This window comes from Lepisosteus platostomus, chromosome 24 (assembly GCF_059453375.1).
Source record: "Lepisosteus platostomus isolate fLepPlt1 chromosome 24, fLepPlt1.hap1, whole genome shotgun sequence".
In the NCBI taxonomy this organism is placed as follows: Eukaryota; Metazoa; Chordata; class Actinopteri; order Semionotiformes; family Lepisosteidae; genus Lepisosteus; species Lepisosteus platostomus.
The window spans coordinates 14316416-14333201 of NC_142634.1; the positions used below are offsets into that span (position 1 = coordinate 14316416).

The following is a 16786-nucleotide window of genomic DNA, read 5'->3' on the forward strand; positions in this document are numbered from 1 at the left end:
TTGCTTGCTGCTTAAAATGCCCCCTTTAGGGATGAATAAAATAGCTTGAATTAAGTGCAAACATTGCCATTATGTGCCAAAATAGTAGCCTCTAATTAAAAATATTTTCAGACAAAAGTTTGAGAGCCTGATGTGATAAGTTCTAAACGACTACTAAATGGCTCAGCAATTACAGAGGTTTGCTCAGAGCGCAGAATGAGTGTGTGGACCAGTCTGAGTCTGCATACTGTATGTCATTAGCCCGCTTGTGCCATGGACTGCACAGCTGTAGGAATGGAGAACAAGTGGCATTGAGGTTAGGTGACCTGTCTAAAGCCCCCACCTCCTTAATTCAGCTGGTGAAGCAGTTTGCTACTTTGCTGCATGATCTTCTGAGCAGCGGGGGTTGCTGGAGAATAATGTCCACCAGGTATCGCCCAGGCGGGTCTTGCTTTCCAGTGGTGGATGAAGAGTATCTATATGTATATGTAAAGCACTTTAGGGTCCTTTTAGATGCCAAGTGCTATACAAACGCAACAAATCATTATAATTCATCTTTTCGGTGAGTTCAAAACTGCACTGCTAATGCAACAGTCGAGGATTTTATCGGGAAACAGACAGGATAAACTATATTAAAAACATGCCCACAGGTAAAAGAGGAAATACATGAATAGGAAGCATCCTTCCATTCGTTTTCTGACTGCCTCACCCAGTTCGGGGTCACGGGTGAGCCTGAGCCTGTCTGGGCAAGAAACGCATACAGGACACACTATGAATGGGATGCCAGTCCACTGCAGAGCACTGACAGACAAAAATACACGCATACCAGGGCCCATTTTCCCAGAAGCCAATGAACCTACCACTATGTTTTTGAACGGTGGGAGAAAACGCACGTGAACAAGGGGAGAACATACAAACTCCACACAGATTGCACCCCTGTCTGCAACTGAACCCCGGGGGCCAGCTTTGCACAGCAGCAGTGCTACCCACTATACCACCGTGCTGCCCAAACCACAATCAACTTAATAAAAAATCTTGTACAAATACAATAAATACAAATTATTTTTTAAAATGGAAAAATGCAAAACAAATGTGGCAAACTGCAGAAAGTTTTTCTTTATTAAAGAAGCATGTCGTATCTACATATTTTGTGAAACAAAAACTGCAGATGCTAAAATAGGGAAAAATATTTGGGTTATCGTGATTTAGCCAAATCTGATTAAATTAACATTTCACATATGTCTCCTGTTCAGCTCTGCCTTTAGTTGTTAGCAATGGTTAGCTCCTGCAATCCTTTGCTAAGGCTGAGAAAGGCATTTGCACATCAACACAACCAAATGTTGATTTTCCTCTTTTTTTCCCTCCTGGTGGCAGTTCTGACATTGCATGTACATTTTTGTGCTTAATTGAACACAACAGACAACAAGCTTTCAACAGCATGTCTCACTGACAGGCTTTGAACTACAAGGCCAAAGTTCAGCCCTGGCAGTGAAGCTGGTCTGTAATTGATGGCAAAACAACTTACAGCACTGACTGACAGACCGAAATGCACACATTGTATAACAAAAACAAAATGGGGCATTCCCTTTGGCAAGAGCTTTGCATGTACAGTATAGCCTGGCAGCCATCGCGGTGTACTGAATCATTTGGCCACTAATCCAGTTAAAGACTTTCCCCAGCAACATTTGGTTCAGATACACAAACTGGACTGTCAGTGATTTTTTAAAAAAATTTGATCAAAATGCAAGTTGTAGCAAGCCTAAAAAAACGTCTCTCTCATGCTTTGATCACCTTACATTAAATTGGCCTGAAATGGAAATGGTGCTACGTACGAGATTTACACACAAAAAAATAAATAAAACTGGGCTGTGTTTCTGGCTTTCTGTGGTTATCGTACACAGGGGAAGGGTACGAGATCAGCAATAATCAGTGGATTGTTACTATGGAACTTACAATGACAAAGATTTCAGTTTTCGTTTGGGATTGGTCTTTGGTGTATTCACGGTAAAGTTACAGTATTTTTAAGTCTCCATAACTAAATACACCAAATTAAAAACGATGATGTTCCTGCTGGGTGGCATGCTGGCACAGAGGAGACTGCAGCACTGGGGCACTGGTTTATTCAGGACCGGGGATGCTGCTCTGCGGGAAGCTTGCATGTTCTCTCCAGGTCAGAGTTGATTTCACCCAGGAGCTCCAGTTTCCACCCACAGTCCCAGGACACACTGGCAGATGAATCGGTCCTACTGTAGGTGTGAACGTGTGTGTGTCTGCCCTGCAGTGGACTGGCATCTCGTTCAGTGGGCACCCAGCCTGGCACCGACCGCTTGCTGGAAAAAGGCCCCAGCTCCCTCAGGATCTTGAGCTGGAAGAAGTGGTTAGAAAATGGATGTATGACGTCCCTGATGACAAAATATTCCACCACCATGCCTGCATTCAGGAGAAAGGGTTACAGGTATGAGCTCCCCTTTTTTATGACAAATCAATAACTAAAGGTGTTGTGCCCCAGAAAGGCCAGAGAAGGAGGGCCCTATCCTGCAGACACCCCTTACGTTAGGACATAAGCGGACTGTGACTGTTGCTGCATATTTGGCTTAACCCCACAGGCTTTGGGTAGGTCTGGGTCAGTCTCATCTCAGTGTGGAAGAGAATCAAGAAAGTGAGACAGAATACGTCCTGGAGGAGGAATTTTCACATTATTTGTCTCTACTGTGCTGGCAGGAGGGGTTTTTCTCCAGTTATTCAACTGCTGAAGATAAAACGGAAGGACACTTTGAAGGAATGTAGTTAGAAGAAAGTAACCAGAAGTGCCGCTTCCTTTTAATGAAATGGTGAGGAGAAATACTCCAAAAGAAACCGGAAATCTCCAGTATGAACCATCTCCAGACATCCACGAGACTAGACCCGTCTGTTAGAAATAAGATAAATCTGAACATGTTCAGGTCAGTAAACCTACTCCATATGTTAAAAAATTATAAATTTGATTTTGAGGGTGGATAGTCCTTTATGTTTTCCCTTAACCATTTAAATGACAGCCACAACAAAAAGAGACAAAGTCGGGGTGTGCCCCTCCACCAGAGCGCACACAGTGCCTGTATACCGCACGCGTCTTTAATTCTCCTGGGAATGTGCAGGAAAGAAGTGGCTCTCATCACTAAAGAGCTACAAGGAATTCCCAAAAATAACTGGAGATTGGAGTACAGGAGAAAATCAGAAAGATCAGAGAGGTCTGAGAACCTATGATTTCGGCAGCATGATGGAAACTCCGGGGCACATGCTTGCAATAGCCAGGAGCAGTTTAGGGTCAAAGGTCAGGGTGTCATAAATACCCCCCACATGTCCTCAACAAATGAATCCCATCGGACTGGATCAGCTGATAAAGTAATCATGCAGATTCATTTTCTCCCGATTACAGTGGTATCAAGCAGCTTTAGTAATCAACCTAGGAAACAGCAGACATACACCATAGGAAGGGAGGGGTGTGTGTGTGTGAGGAGGGGGGGTGGGGGGGGGGTGAAGGTCTGGAGTCTTGATTGGATTTGTCAAGATGATAACTTGCTTACTGTAAACAAAGCTATCTGAGTCCTGTACGGTAAGAGGCTTTTCAATTGATGAGCCAAGCGCAGTCGTAATCCATTCAAACATGTCTCGGTTTGTTCTGTTTGCGGACTCGTCTCTCTCCAGCGCTCCAGCAGCATCAGGACAGGGGTGCCAAGCTGCTGAGTAAATGCACGCAGATTCCTGCTCGGCAGTAATTTACAGAATACTCCCCCTTCCATGACAAGGTGAAATAACAGCCATGCAAAAACAGGATTAAATATAATATTTGATAAGAAATATTTGACTGCTGATATCAGACTTTTAAAAGCTGTAGGCCAGTCACATCTGAGGCTCCCTGTGATCTACAATGACTTACAAAACACTTGATGTACAATACAGTATATATCTTGTAAAACACTTGCCTGTTCCTGGACTGCTAAAAAAGGTTTCTGCTACAGAGATTGGTTGATATTGTATTTCAGGATGACTTGTATGTTCCAAAGATACATACTGTAGTCTCAGCAATGCCCCTTCTCAAAAAAACTAAAAGCACTTAATTTTCAGTTTTGCCATTCAATTTTTCAGCTAATTTTGCTGAAAATAACACAGGAGTACTCAAGTTGCATAAATGGATAGTCTTGGTGTTTATCCTTACCTGAAATGCCAAATGATCTACTATAATAATACCAATTGTGCATGCTTTAATATATATATTTATTTTATTAAAAGCACAGAAAATACAGCTTAAATGAAAACATAACACAGTGCTGTGCAAATCACCTTTATAAGGTCCGTTAAACTGTTTTTGCTTTAAGAAGCTTTGAATTTAATGGACAAAATCTGTTAAAGGGGAATTCAGTCTGGAAAGTCAGAATTAGCTGGGAATTAATGTACAAATAATAAAATTCAGAAATGTCAATGGTGGCCTACAGGGGTAAACCAATTGCTTTCCAAATGTGTTGTTTAGTATGCTTTAGCGAATTTTATACACTATGTTTACAGTATGACATAAAATAAATACCTTGATATGATATTTTTGATTAAAAAAGACACTGGAATAATTTTGATTGACTGTGGTGATTGCAATTGCTCAAAAAAGTGAAAGGATCCAGAAAGTGCATCTAAACCATAGTTTATATATTCAGATAAAATAGTGTGCATTAGGACTGAAAAAACAATTGTGATTTAACGGACACCCTTTCCCAACTATTAATTAGACACAATACGAGTATACGAGTACACTTTTACTGCAGTGAAACTGTCTCCCTCTGTTGCCTTGCAAAGAATCCAAAGAAACATGGCTCACGTCCACTTGAACTCTCCTTTTTAAAAGCTCATGTCAGTTCATGCTTAACTAATTACTTTTATCCTGAACACTATATAAAAACACTCCTTAAAACAGCTAACCTTTCCTTTCTCAACTTAACCTTTTCGGTGCCCCCACTCCCCGCCCCCCAAGTCTCACGCCACCCCCCTCCACCCTCTGGCCCCCTGAAGGATTCTGTTTACTGTTTTCCCTGCTGCTTTCAAATGCTCTTCCAAAGGCAAAAACGGGACCATAAAAGACGAAAAGTGCAAATAAAAATCAATTTTACAAGATGTTGGCAGAAGAAAGCACAGCTCCTCCTTTGGCTGCTTGTGGCCTGTGGCCTGACCTTTGCAGGCTTGCCAGAGCAGGGGCAGCAGGAGAGTGGAGGGAAGCAGATCTCCACGGTCCTCTCCAGGACGGAAGAAGCACGTCCGCTGGAGACCGACAAGCCGTCTTAACTAGAGCGACTAACATTCAGTCAGATGTTGAAAGTTACTCTAAAAAAGAGTGGCTTTGGAACCCCAAATCTCTCAGGTAAAAAAAAACAATGTACGATAAGGTAAGGATAATGCAAAGTAACGTGCATTTTCCCCCAATTAAAAGCAAACTTTCTAAGCAGACAATATATATATTAGTAGCAGCAATCATGTCTAATGATACACAGAGAAGTGACAATAGTCACCCCTCTTTTTAAAATGGATTATTTTATTCTTGGGGGGCAGACAATACTGCCAGTGTTACTTTTAAATATGTAACTACATCACAAGATGACAGGACCCAAGAGACGGAGATACAGTATGCCACCTCCCACCTTTTATTTAAAACAATAAATCTGATGGTTTATTACAGGGAGAGCTCAATGTGTGGGAGTTTTTCTGCACTAATTCTTTTACTCAGGTGAACTCATGTCATATGAAACCTGATCGTGGTTAAAAGTACCATCCCCCAAGAGGAAAAATGCTCTTAGGAACTTTTAAAACCGGCTTTAACGGTATGTTTTTAGTGCCCACTAAAACCACAGCTAAACCACATGAAAAGACACAAAGCAGTAACCGATAGGAAGCAAAACTGGAATGCATCTTCGTTTCAGAAGACTCAGGGTTGTACATGCTCTCCCACTCCAAAGATACTTTGATAAGGCCTCTGTCTCAGTAATTTTTATTAATATTTCTTGGATATTTGTTTTGCACAATCTCATGTTGTTGCTCCTGCTTCATGAGAGGCTTAACAAAGCTTTTCCTCTTTCAGCTGTGAAAAATCTCCTGAGAAGAAATTAATAATGTTAGAGTCAGGCATCTCGGTAAATAATCTACCCGGAAGGGAAGCAGAAAAATTCATGCACACCACGGCTTACGCAGCCAATGATGGAAACGTTCATCAATTAAAGATAAACGTATAGTACTTCAGTAAAATACTTCTTCTTGGAAGAACTGGACAGATGTTTGGGTTAACAGAAGCAGAAGAAGATTGCTGGGTCTCTTGCATATATATTCTTCAAACATGCATACCTGTTAACATTTTGAAAACACAACCAATTACTGGTGTATGATCTGTAGAAACTGTGAGATATGAAAAGCCTAGGACATGACATGCAACAAGTGAACACATACCCCTTCCTTACAGAGGTGCCAGTCGTGTTTGGTAACTTTACATTTATAAGAAAGGTCACCCCTGATCTAGTAATTGGCTTTATGTTTACAGCATCCTCACTTCTGCTAGTTATGAGTTTTTCGGGAAATACATTTCTTAACATCATCCATGTTTTCATCCATATGTCTGACCCCTATCATGCTTGTTCATCTTTACAGTTGGTACCCAAGTGCTAATAGCCAATCTCCAGTCAATAGATTGAGTAATGTTTCACAGTAACTGGTGATTCATGCATCGCTAGACCTAAATTGTTCCTGTGCTATGTACTACATCTTCCACCAACTGAATATACAGACAACATTCACTTTTAAATCTCTCACCAAATTAAATACTCTTAGAGGTTAAATACCACAGAGGAAAACCACACAAAAACACCTTTTAGAACTTCACATGGACCCTATTGTGAAATACATGACATGCCTCAGCCATGATAGAATTGGCTCAGTGTTGCATCTGTTTCCCCGCGTGCCTTGGGTGCGTTTGTGAATACAGCGTGAAAACTCTTAATTCTTCCTTCCAGCGGAGTGAGACCAGCCACTGTCTTTCTGCCAGCTGAGGCTTCATGGTAGAGTCCTGACCCGTTTTCTCCTCTGCTTGTAAAGGCAGCCATAGGGCTCCGAGCAAGTAAAGACATCAAAGTCACGTGATGAGAGAGCACCAGTAAATACGAGCAAGATCACAAGAGGCTCTTTATGTAATAAAATGGGCCTCTTTTACCACTACTTCTACAATGTCTTAAAAAATCCTGCCATGTCAGATGTAACCAATAAAACACAAATGCTTTCTTGTGAAAACAGGCCCAAAACCTGCTGTAACACAACATGTCCACTTGTATGCAGTGTGTAACTGGTTTTTGGTCGCAGTACATCTTGGCAAAACTCAAGCAAAACATGGAAGGTCACTGTTACATTCCAAAGGTTAAGACTTTAATTTGCAAATATCCCCATATTCCTTTGATACACAGGGAAGGGAATATATAAAGATTCAAATTTTAAATGTTCTAAAAGGGAAATGTATATCTTCTATATACTAGTATCTGGCTGCTCAGGATTTCATGTTCCTTCTATCATTTTTCATGTTGACTAATCATCAGCTTCCTTTATAACATAAACCTAGTATACCTATACTGCAGGTCAGAAAACAGAATCTCACACCCAATACTAACAGAGCATACTCTCTCAGACTTCAGATGCTCCAGATGGGACAGATATATATAAATATCCGAGAAGTAGTCTCAAGATATCAGAAAGGTACAGTATACTCAGTATTTAATATTTTACAACAGAAATCAACCAGACAATACAAAGTTGCAATTACATGAACAAAACATGCAATCAATACTAGCCATTTGCAAAGCCTATCTTCACTCAGTGACATTTCTTAATGTCACCGATTATTGTGCACGACATCAGCCATGAAGATATTAGGTAGGTTTACATGTTTGTTTAGAAAATCTTCATTCCACAGAAGCTCATAAGTCTCTTTTCATTAACCAAATCACTTCAAAACTAAAACATCACTGGCTTTGGAAAAACAATGGGATAAAGCATAAAAGGGGTTGAGTGTACAAGTAGAACATAGCAATCAGCATAATTGATATACTCCATCCATCCTGCTTTATCCAATGCAGAGAGACAGGTCTCGTCAAGCCATGGGCAAAAGGCAGGATACACCTTGGACGAGATGCCAGTCCATCACAGGGCACACATGGACATCCACAGCAGGATCAGATCTCTCAGAAGACAATTAACCTACAAGCATTTCTTTGCACTGTGGCAGAAACGAGAGCACTTGGAGGAAACCCACAAGAACATGGGGGGAACACAGAAACTCCGTGAAGACAGCACTGCAGGTCCAGAACTGAACCCAGGGTCCCGGCACTGTGAGACAGCAACGCTAACCACTGTGCCACTGTGCTATGCTGTTAACGATGTAAAAGACAGTTAATTTAGTCATTTACTTACATGTAGACATTTACTTACATGTTTAGGTAAAGAACCTAAACCGAATCATTCCAACAACAGGAAACTTGAACATGAAAACACGAAGTCAAGCCACTTTTGACAACGTTTTATGATCCGAACCACCAGACTGACATTCTCTGCTCTGCAGGTCCCATCATTACATCACAGGAAGGAAACGGATTGACTCTGAAAGGGATTTCATAGTGGAAATCATTCATGCACAGCCTCTCATAAAGTTTTACCAGGTCCACAGCACTTGAAAGGAGTGAGAAAAAGACTCTTCTATTAAGAAGGGTAGCTGTACAGTACACATCTTTTATTGACCTCAGGGGTTTTGTAGGTAACGGGTCAGACTCCACTAAAAGCTATAGCTCCATAATGCGCACTAGTAAAGTGCTTACTTGCAGAGTGTATTGGCATCAGCTGTACAGCAGCAAAGGTACTGTAGGGCTTTTCACTTGGTTTTAACAAAGTAATCAATGGCTAAATCTCACGGAAAATACAATTCTCCAAGTATTCTAAGTAATGACAAGAGAAGTGACAGACCTAAATAAATTCTTAATTTCTTAATGTGTAATTCATACTCGAGACTTTTGTGTTTCTTCTGCTGTTCACATTTTAAGCATGCATCAACGAATGCCAAGTTTACGTGCAGGAACTGCGTTGTTCTTGGATTGCAAATTATTAGAACCAAAACAAAAGAAAACCCAACAGAATTTCTTAAATCAAATCCTCAGTAATCTTCCTCTATGTACTGTACTATACACAACATATACACAGACATATAATATAGGTACAATATAAACCTGAAGGCAAAATTAAGAAAAAGGAGATGACAAGCAGCAGGTAATCTACTTGGATCCTTGGACAGGGGCTGGGGAGAGTTTTCCATCTTTCCAGTTCATTAGGTAGACCTTTTCGATTGAACAGCTCAATAAGCATTCCTTTAAGCAAGTGAGTTCCAAAGATTTTCAGGTTAATGAAATCAATATAGCCACAAACAGCAGCCGAAGGATGATGCTGGGGCTCCTTGTCAGCACATCCTGGGTTTTAGTATAGAGATGTACTGCAGTGTGTGTGTCGGGAGTGGCTTTTCTTATAGAAGATCATTTAGAAAATATGGCCAGGGAACAATTACTCCTCTGCTGGTGCTGCTACTATGTTCACGTTTTTATTAATTGCAGTTGAAAACCCTAGTAAATTGTTTGCGTGCAATTGCCCATTGTCGTTGTATACTGGATTAATGTAACTCTACAGAACCTAATGAATCTAACACAAGTAGCTCCATCAGGGTAACAAGATGGCTCAATTCTGATAGCCATAGACTCCTATTAAGAGTGACTACTTGTGCTGCCATCACATTAACACAATTGTGCATGCCATTTTCTCTCAATTAGCTTATTTGTATACATTGTTTGGGCTCAATCTGATTTGGATTGGAACTTAAATTTGTTGATGACACAGCCCTGGTCAACTTTTAAAAGACCCATAAAATAATCATGGGCCCATTCTGAATGATTTTTTCAAACTGTGATGAGTTTTTTCAAGACAAAAGATCACTGATTTTAGGAAAAATGCCACATTCCTCCAACATAATTAACAGTCAGACTACAGATATTGTCAATGACTACAAGTATGTCTGATTAGTCACAGACAAAAGTTGAGACAAATGTTGTGACATCATTTATACAAAAAGGATAACTGAGACACTTTTCTTAGGAAAAATCTATTTAATGCAGATAGAACTATTTTTTACATTTTTCTCTAAGTCATTTCTTACCTTACCATTTCAATATCGGACTTGGGGTTTTCCAGGTGGAAGGGAGTCCCCATTACCTGTAAAACGCTTTGAGTGGAGTATCCAGAAAAAGTGTTATATAAGTTTAAGCAATGATTATTATTATTATCTGTACAGAGTTTTACATGTTCTCCATGTGTTTGCGTTGGTTTCCTCTGGGTGCGCCGGTTTTCTCCCACAGTCCAGAAACACACAGGTAGGTTAAATGACTTTTAGGAAAAATCTTTTTCAGAATTTGCATGTTCATGTGGACTACCTCTTTTCAGGCTCTTGCTACCTTTTAAAGACATTCAGGCTATGTTACTGGCATCTCTAAATTGCCTGTGCTTGACTGTGCACCCTGTAATGGACTGGCATCCCATCCAGCATGTAGTGTTGCTCTGTAACCTGGGATAGTGCAATAGGCTGTGTTGCGTTGAGACTTTCCAAACAGAAGCAGCTGTAATTCACATCTAGGATTTACAGTGTATAAGGTTGATTACAGTTAAAAAATTAGAAATTATTTTGTCCAAGCTCAGAGAGGCTATTAGACTAAAAGCACCTTGACAATTAGCATGAAGAGAAGAAAAAAAAAGAGACTGCTTGTTAACTTATTCCGTTCACCCAGTATGTTAATCATTTCCCTACCTTTTCTTTTCTTCAAATCACTGTGCCTTTGAAAAGGCTCATTTTCATAGAAATCGTTTGAGATCGTCACTCTTCCACTTCCTTTGTGAGTGCAGAAGGTATTACAGCAATTACTCAAATCCCAAATTTTAGTCTGTTCAAACAAGACCGACTTGCGTCTCCGCTACAGAAATGTTCTCTAAGAGGAACGGAATTTGTCAAAAAGGTAATTGGAAAGGGATAAGCAATGATAAGTAGCCTGTTGAAATAGTGAAATAATCCACAGCTTTCAAGACTCTTGAGAGGAAAGGGTGGATTTTTCTTTTCTTAACGTGCTTGTTTAAATCCATTTTTATTTTTGATGAACAAATTGAACCTTTGTCCTGATTACTATTCTCCAGGCACACGCGTTTCATTTTGTCATGCTAATGCTGAAAACACCTGTTTCTGGTGGAACAGAAAGCATATCTGGGGCAACTGTAGTCAAGTAAAACGTGCAGCTTAACAAATCACAACACTATAAAAAATATATTTTAAAAAGGAGGCCCTTTTCTACCACACTGAAGCATGCTGTGGATTTTCCACAAAGTTAGGGTGACGTTTCAAAACATGAATGTCTTTCTGCTCTCTTTCACTACAGTTTCATGGGTTAATGAGCAATGACCATGTGAACCCACAACAAGGAGCCTGAAAACAATACAGACATGACTGTAAGGGTCTTGGATATCATAACATCCTGGTAATATACTAGGTATACTAGTACTAGGTCAAACTGTAAGTAAGACTCTCCTATGCTCTTCCTCTCATAGAAAGGGAGGAAGTAAAATGAAGTAAATAAAGAGGGAATCAAAAAATTTAAAGAGATTTCACATTTGTGCTGTAATTTACCTTGTTCCCTGATGCACCATCCCTCTAATTAAGCAGCAGCATTTGAGACACACTGTTTCTCTCCCCCTGAATAGGGAGTTTGAATAATGGTAGTGGGGCAGTGTAGTGGCTTTGGCGATTAGGAATGGGAGGTGGGGTAAGAGGCTCCCCTTTGTACCCCCTCCCGCTCCCCAGCCCATGCCCTCTCCAGGAGCCCCAAGTTTCTGTTGCGGGCTCAGCTCTCATGCCGAAATGCTTTAATCAGGCCAGAGTCCCTAATGAATGGGGGGCTAAGTGTCTGCTGAAGAGAGGAGGACGGAAGGTAATTTCTGGAAATGATTACTGACTCATTTCCTTGTTTATCCTGCCTTTGAAAGAGGTAGAGCTCTCCCCTTCTTCTCTTTTTCCCAATCCCCCCCTCCCTCCACATACACAGCATTTTCTATACCATTGTGGACCCAGTTCTGAACAGTATGCATTAAACACAAGCTCTTGTTGCTTCTTTTCATGTGTTCTCCAGTCCTTGTGTGCTTCAAGTGGGAGAGCCGGCTTAGCCTGAAGTTAATGGCTGGAAAGCTCCTGGTAACCCCCAGAACAGCTGTCTCTCTGCTCCCTGCTCCCCTTTCTTGTCTTTTCTTAGGCTTTTTTATTGTTTTGTTTCCTCCCTCCCCATCGGGGAGGATGAAGGTAATGGTCCTGCTGTTGATAAAACAACCACTTGAGCAAATTTCAAAATTTATCTGTTTCCACAGCCAAGTGGTTGAGGCTGAGGGCCGGAAGGGGAGGGAGGGAGAGAGAGAGGCTCAGGCTTTTGCTTGATATTTGTACAAAAGAATGAAGAAAAGCGTCTTTCATCTGTCAGCCACCCCAAAGGGAGCTTTTGGAGAAAAGACTCGTATAAATAACTAGTAACGTCAAGCAATGTACAAGACATCTGCCTATCACAGCAGTCGCACTTAAAAGCATTTTCAGACTATCTTGATTGCTGAATCTCACCTTAGAGACTGTCAAAACTGATGTGATGATTTTGGTAAACCAAGAGCTCATTATCTGTAACAATTCAAGTGATGTGCCTTTGACTTCTGGGGATACTCCAACCTATTCTGCTGGCCTGAAATGAACACGTCTCAGTTACAAAGTTTCACCTGCAGGTCTCAAGAAAATGAAATTTTAACCATGCTCTTTTCCTCATACACATAACTGCAGTTAAGTACATCTCTTTAGTGGATCTTGATCTAAAATATATATGTATTACTGAAATTCAAAACTTGTAAAGTGCAGCAACAGCCACATTTTTAATGCAGCTCTACCTCTAAAATGCATTTTCATTAACCTAAGAATTAAAACAGATGGACACAGGTTTATATGCAAATTGGAAATACTTAAGCTACAAAATCCGCACAATAGAAAATTGTGTTACAGCTTTACCGACACCTGGTAAAGTTCAAAAGTAACCTGAAACCTTTACATGATGGCATAGAAGCAATTTGGGGTGGTAAAGAAGTGGGAAATACTTCTGAATGGAATATGACTCTTAATTCCATATCCATCAATAAAGCTTTTGTCTACCACAAAGCAACCTCATAGCGAGTCAAAATGAAATTGTGTATAACAATTTCTTACACTTGAGTAGCACTTTTCTGGACATGACACTCAAAGCTCTTTACAGGTAATGGGGACTCCCCTCCACCACCACCAATGTGCAGCCCCACCTGGATGATGCTATGGCAGCCAAAATGCACCACTACACTCACCACATATGAGCTATTAGTGAGGATGAGAAAAGAGGGATGAAACCGATCGATAGACAGGAATTATTAGGAGGCCATGATTGGTAAGGGCCAGGGGGAAACTTAGCCAGTGTAACACACCTGCTCTATTCAATACACGTAAATAACACATGATGAGTTGGTACAAATGCCAACTTAAAAAGCACACTAGCACAATCATCACTATCATGAAGAGACAACTTCATCGTGAAACAAGAGCCTGAATCTCTGGCCATACACTTCAAAGCTCCAATTCTGCCTGGACTCGCCAATATTTGAAAGACATTCTGAACCAGAAACTCAGTCGGGAAGTTATTAAATAGTGAATTTTGTTTGGAAGGGCAGGTTGCACTTTGCTTCCTCTGGTGATGAAATACTTCTCTGCAGGTTTTTACTCCTCACTTCATGAGGAAAGTCTAGCTACTTCACTGCAGTTCAAAGACAGATTCTGTTGGCTAAGTATGCGGAGGATTTTACACTAGCAAAGGCAATCAAACGCTTAACCTGCCTGACAGGAAAGAAAGATTTCTGCACTTCAGGTCCTCCAGCTCTCCACGCACACATGCAGACAGACTCACTGGAAGCCAAGGAGTGTCAATGCTGAAGGCTCTTGAAGGAGATTGCAGCCGACGTGCCCTTGGAGAATAGATTCATTTTCCCCGCTTTTCGCACCTACCTGTTTAGTGATGCCTGGCTTTATCACTCCGCTCTCTCATCCTCGGGTCAGGACAAATCCACGCTTCAGGGGACAATAGGTTGCCCGCCCTGCCACAGCTATCCTTAGCCACCGCCAAGGCCCCTGTCCTCTGTCAGGCCAAAAGAAGGGCTTTTTCGCACTGTCAGGCCTGTCAGCTTTTCACTTGCAATTAGTCTTCACTTGGTTCTTGCTCGTCAGCTGTCGTGAGTTTAGCACCCAATCATGAGAACTGACAAATAAAACTAAGGCAGTATGACACCACTGGTGTGAAAGAAGATTCTAATTCTGGATAATTAGCTGACGAGAGCAGGGAAGGGGAAGAAGAAGTAAAAACAGAGCTGGCAGTGCGTCATAAGCATTTGTCTCATCCGTCTGTCTATCTTTCTGCCTAGGTCAGTCTATCTAGTCTTCTGTCCTTCCCTATCTGCCTCGCTGTTCTGCAAGTCTCTTCCTTTGTTTGCTCCTAATACTAGTTCTTTGTCTTCCCATGTGGAGTCTGTATGCATTAAATATCCCTTTTCATACATCCCAAATATTTTCAGTTTTCCTTAAGTGGAAGTCTTTTAAAAATCAAGTGCATTGTTTGACAGGAACATTGTTTTCATGTGTAAGACTGAAGGCCATTCCCAAAACACTCAACAGGAACAGTACCAATTAATACCTCTTCAGCCAAAATTATTGTTTTCAGCTCTGCAGTTACTATGGAAAGTCATACAGTTAAAAAAGGTGTATAAGTCAATGATACTTAATTACAAAAGCTCCAAATTTAAATTTTGTCATCCAAAATTATAAATGTTAATAATGTTGTGAAAATGCCAGCTAACACAAGCCACATGTGTAAACCCATTACCTCCAGACACACAATCAATCAGCCCACATGAAGAGCTGCATTTTTCTTGAATCTTTAAAAAAGCTAGCCATTTCCCTCTCACTTACACAAACTAGCTTCCAAAAAAAATCACGTTGTGAAGGTTGATGCCTGGAAAGGAAATGCTGTTTACGCGCATAAGGTCATTTTAGGTGGAATAGCATTTAGCACTAGAAGGGAAAACCAGACATCTTATTTACAGTACAGAGACACAGATACTACTTACTGTATACACATAAACCCATTTTTGCCAAGATGTAAGATATAAGCACCCAGCTTAATATGCTATAAAAATGTTTCGCTGATTTAACAACTGATGCAGAAATACACAATCTATAATTGCATGCCAACAGGAAGCGCTTTCAAATGATACAGTGACAACAAAAGTAAGTGAATCATGCCTTCTCACCTTATTCGCTTTTTGCTGCCTTGCTAATGTTTTAATGACAAATCGCAGTAATGAGGGACACAGGACAGCAGCAAGCACAGTAACGGAGACACTGAGTGGAGGCTCTGTGGCACGGGCAACAAGCAGGGCAAAGCTGAAGTGACTGATGATTTATTCTGGGCAACGCTGCTAATTGCACTGTAATTACACATACATCACCAACTGGCTTTTAGGGTTCTCAAATGTGGGTGGGGGGCTGCATTCCTGGAGGGTTTGGTAGGATGTGAAAGCCACAAAACCACTGAACTTTATCACATAACTGGTTATTAACACTTTAGACTGTGCTGCGGGCTCTCTCGTAGGCACAACCAGCAAGCTTGTCTTTAACAGAAACGAATGCAGCCTAACAAATCTTACAGATCCACGCATTGCCAAACCAACACTTTATAAGAGCGGAACGATCTATTTCATTTCCTGGAAGAACGAAAAGGCTCAGGTGCAATTCTAACAGAAAGTACTCACCAATCCCTCTGTAATTTGAGCAGATTGTTACGCTGTTCTACAAGCGCACTGCAAGACTGCATCTTGCAGCATTTCAGGTTAAAAACTCTATATTCATTTCAGCTTTAAAATATGTTTAGGTTCTCCTCAGTCGATTCTGTTACCTCTTACATTTATCTTAACCAGAGGCAAAAAGGAAACTCTATCCAACTTAAAGTGGCACCAAAACTCATTTCTCAAAGACCTTATTTCCAGCATATCTAATTAAAACTGACATATTGTCTGTCAGATTTCCTGTACCAAAGGGTGTGTTTAACGTGTAGCGATTAGATATTTTCCCAACTGTACAAGCTTGTACAGTAGGCGTGAGGAATTTCATTGTGATATATCCTCTCAGCTAGAATATATGGTCTTTGTGATAATGATTTATAATGAGATGATGTCCCCATTCCTAAGCACAGTAATGACACATAATGTATGAACTAAACAGCTCATTAAAATTTGTTTCATGTTTAATCATAAAATGTCTATCAGAACCTTGCACAATAAAGGTGAGCAACAACTTTAATTATAATGCATAAACATTTGTTTGATTTGGATACTGCCTATGCTTTTCAAATGAGTTGGTGCTCTTTGAAGCAGTTCCTGGAGTTCTGGAGTTCCTGTCTTTCTCCGCAATTTAACCTTTCCATTGTATTAATAATAATTGCTTACAATTATTCACAATAATTCACAGGTAATGGGGACTCCCCTCCACCACCACCAATGTGCAGCCCCATCTGGATGATGCGACAGAAGCCATAGTGCGCCAGAACGCTCCCCACACATCAGCCATCAGTGGGGAGGAGAA

General features: G+C 40.8%; 1 long non-coding RNA gene across 5 annotated transcripts in view; it reads right to left on the reverse strand.

Moving 5' to 3' along the window:
* LOC148641748 (uncharacterized) overlaps positions 1-16786 on the reverse strand; it is a 198724-nt gene that overhangs the window by 152040 nt on the left and 29898 nt on the right. The window contains exon 1 of one of the 5 annotated variants that reach the window (XR_015929828.1): positions 14159-14446. The exons of the other annotated variants lie outside the window; for them this stretch is intronic. This is a non-coding gene — a long non-coding RNA (uncharacterized LOC148641748). Of the gene's footprint in view, positions 1-14158; positions 14447-16786 lie in introns of those variants that run through there. 5 annotated transcript variants of the gene reach the window in all.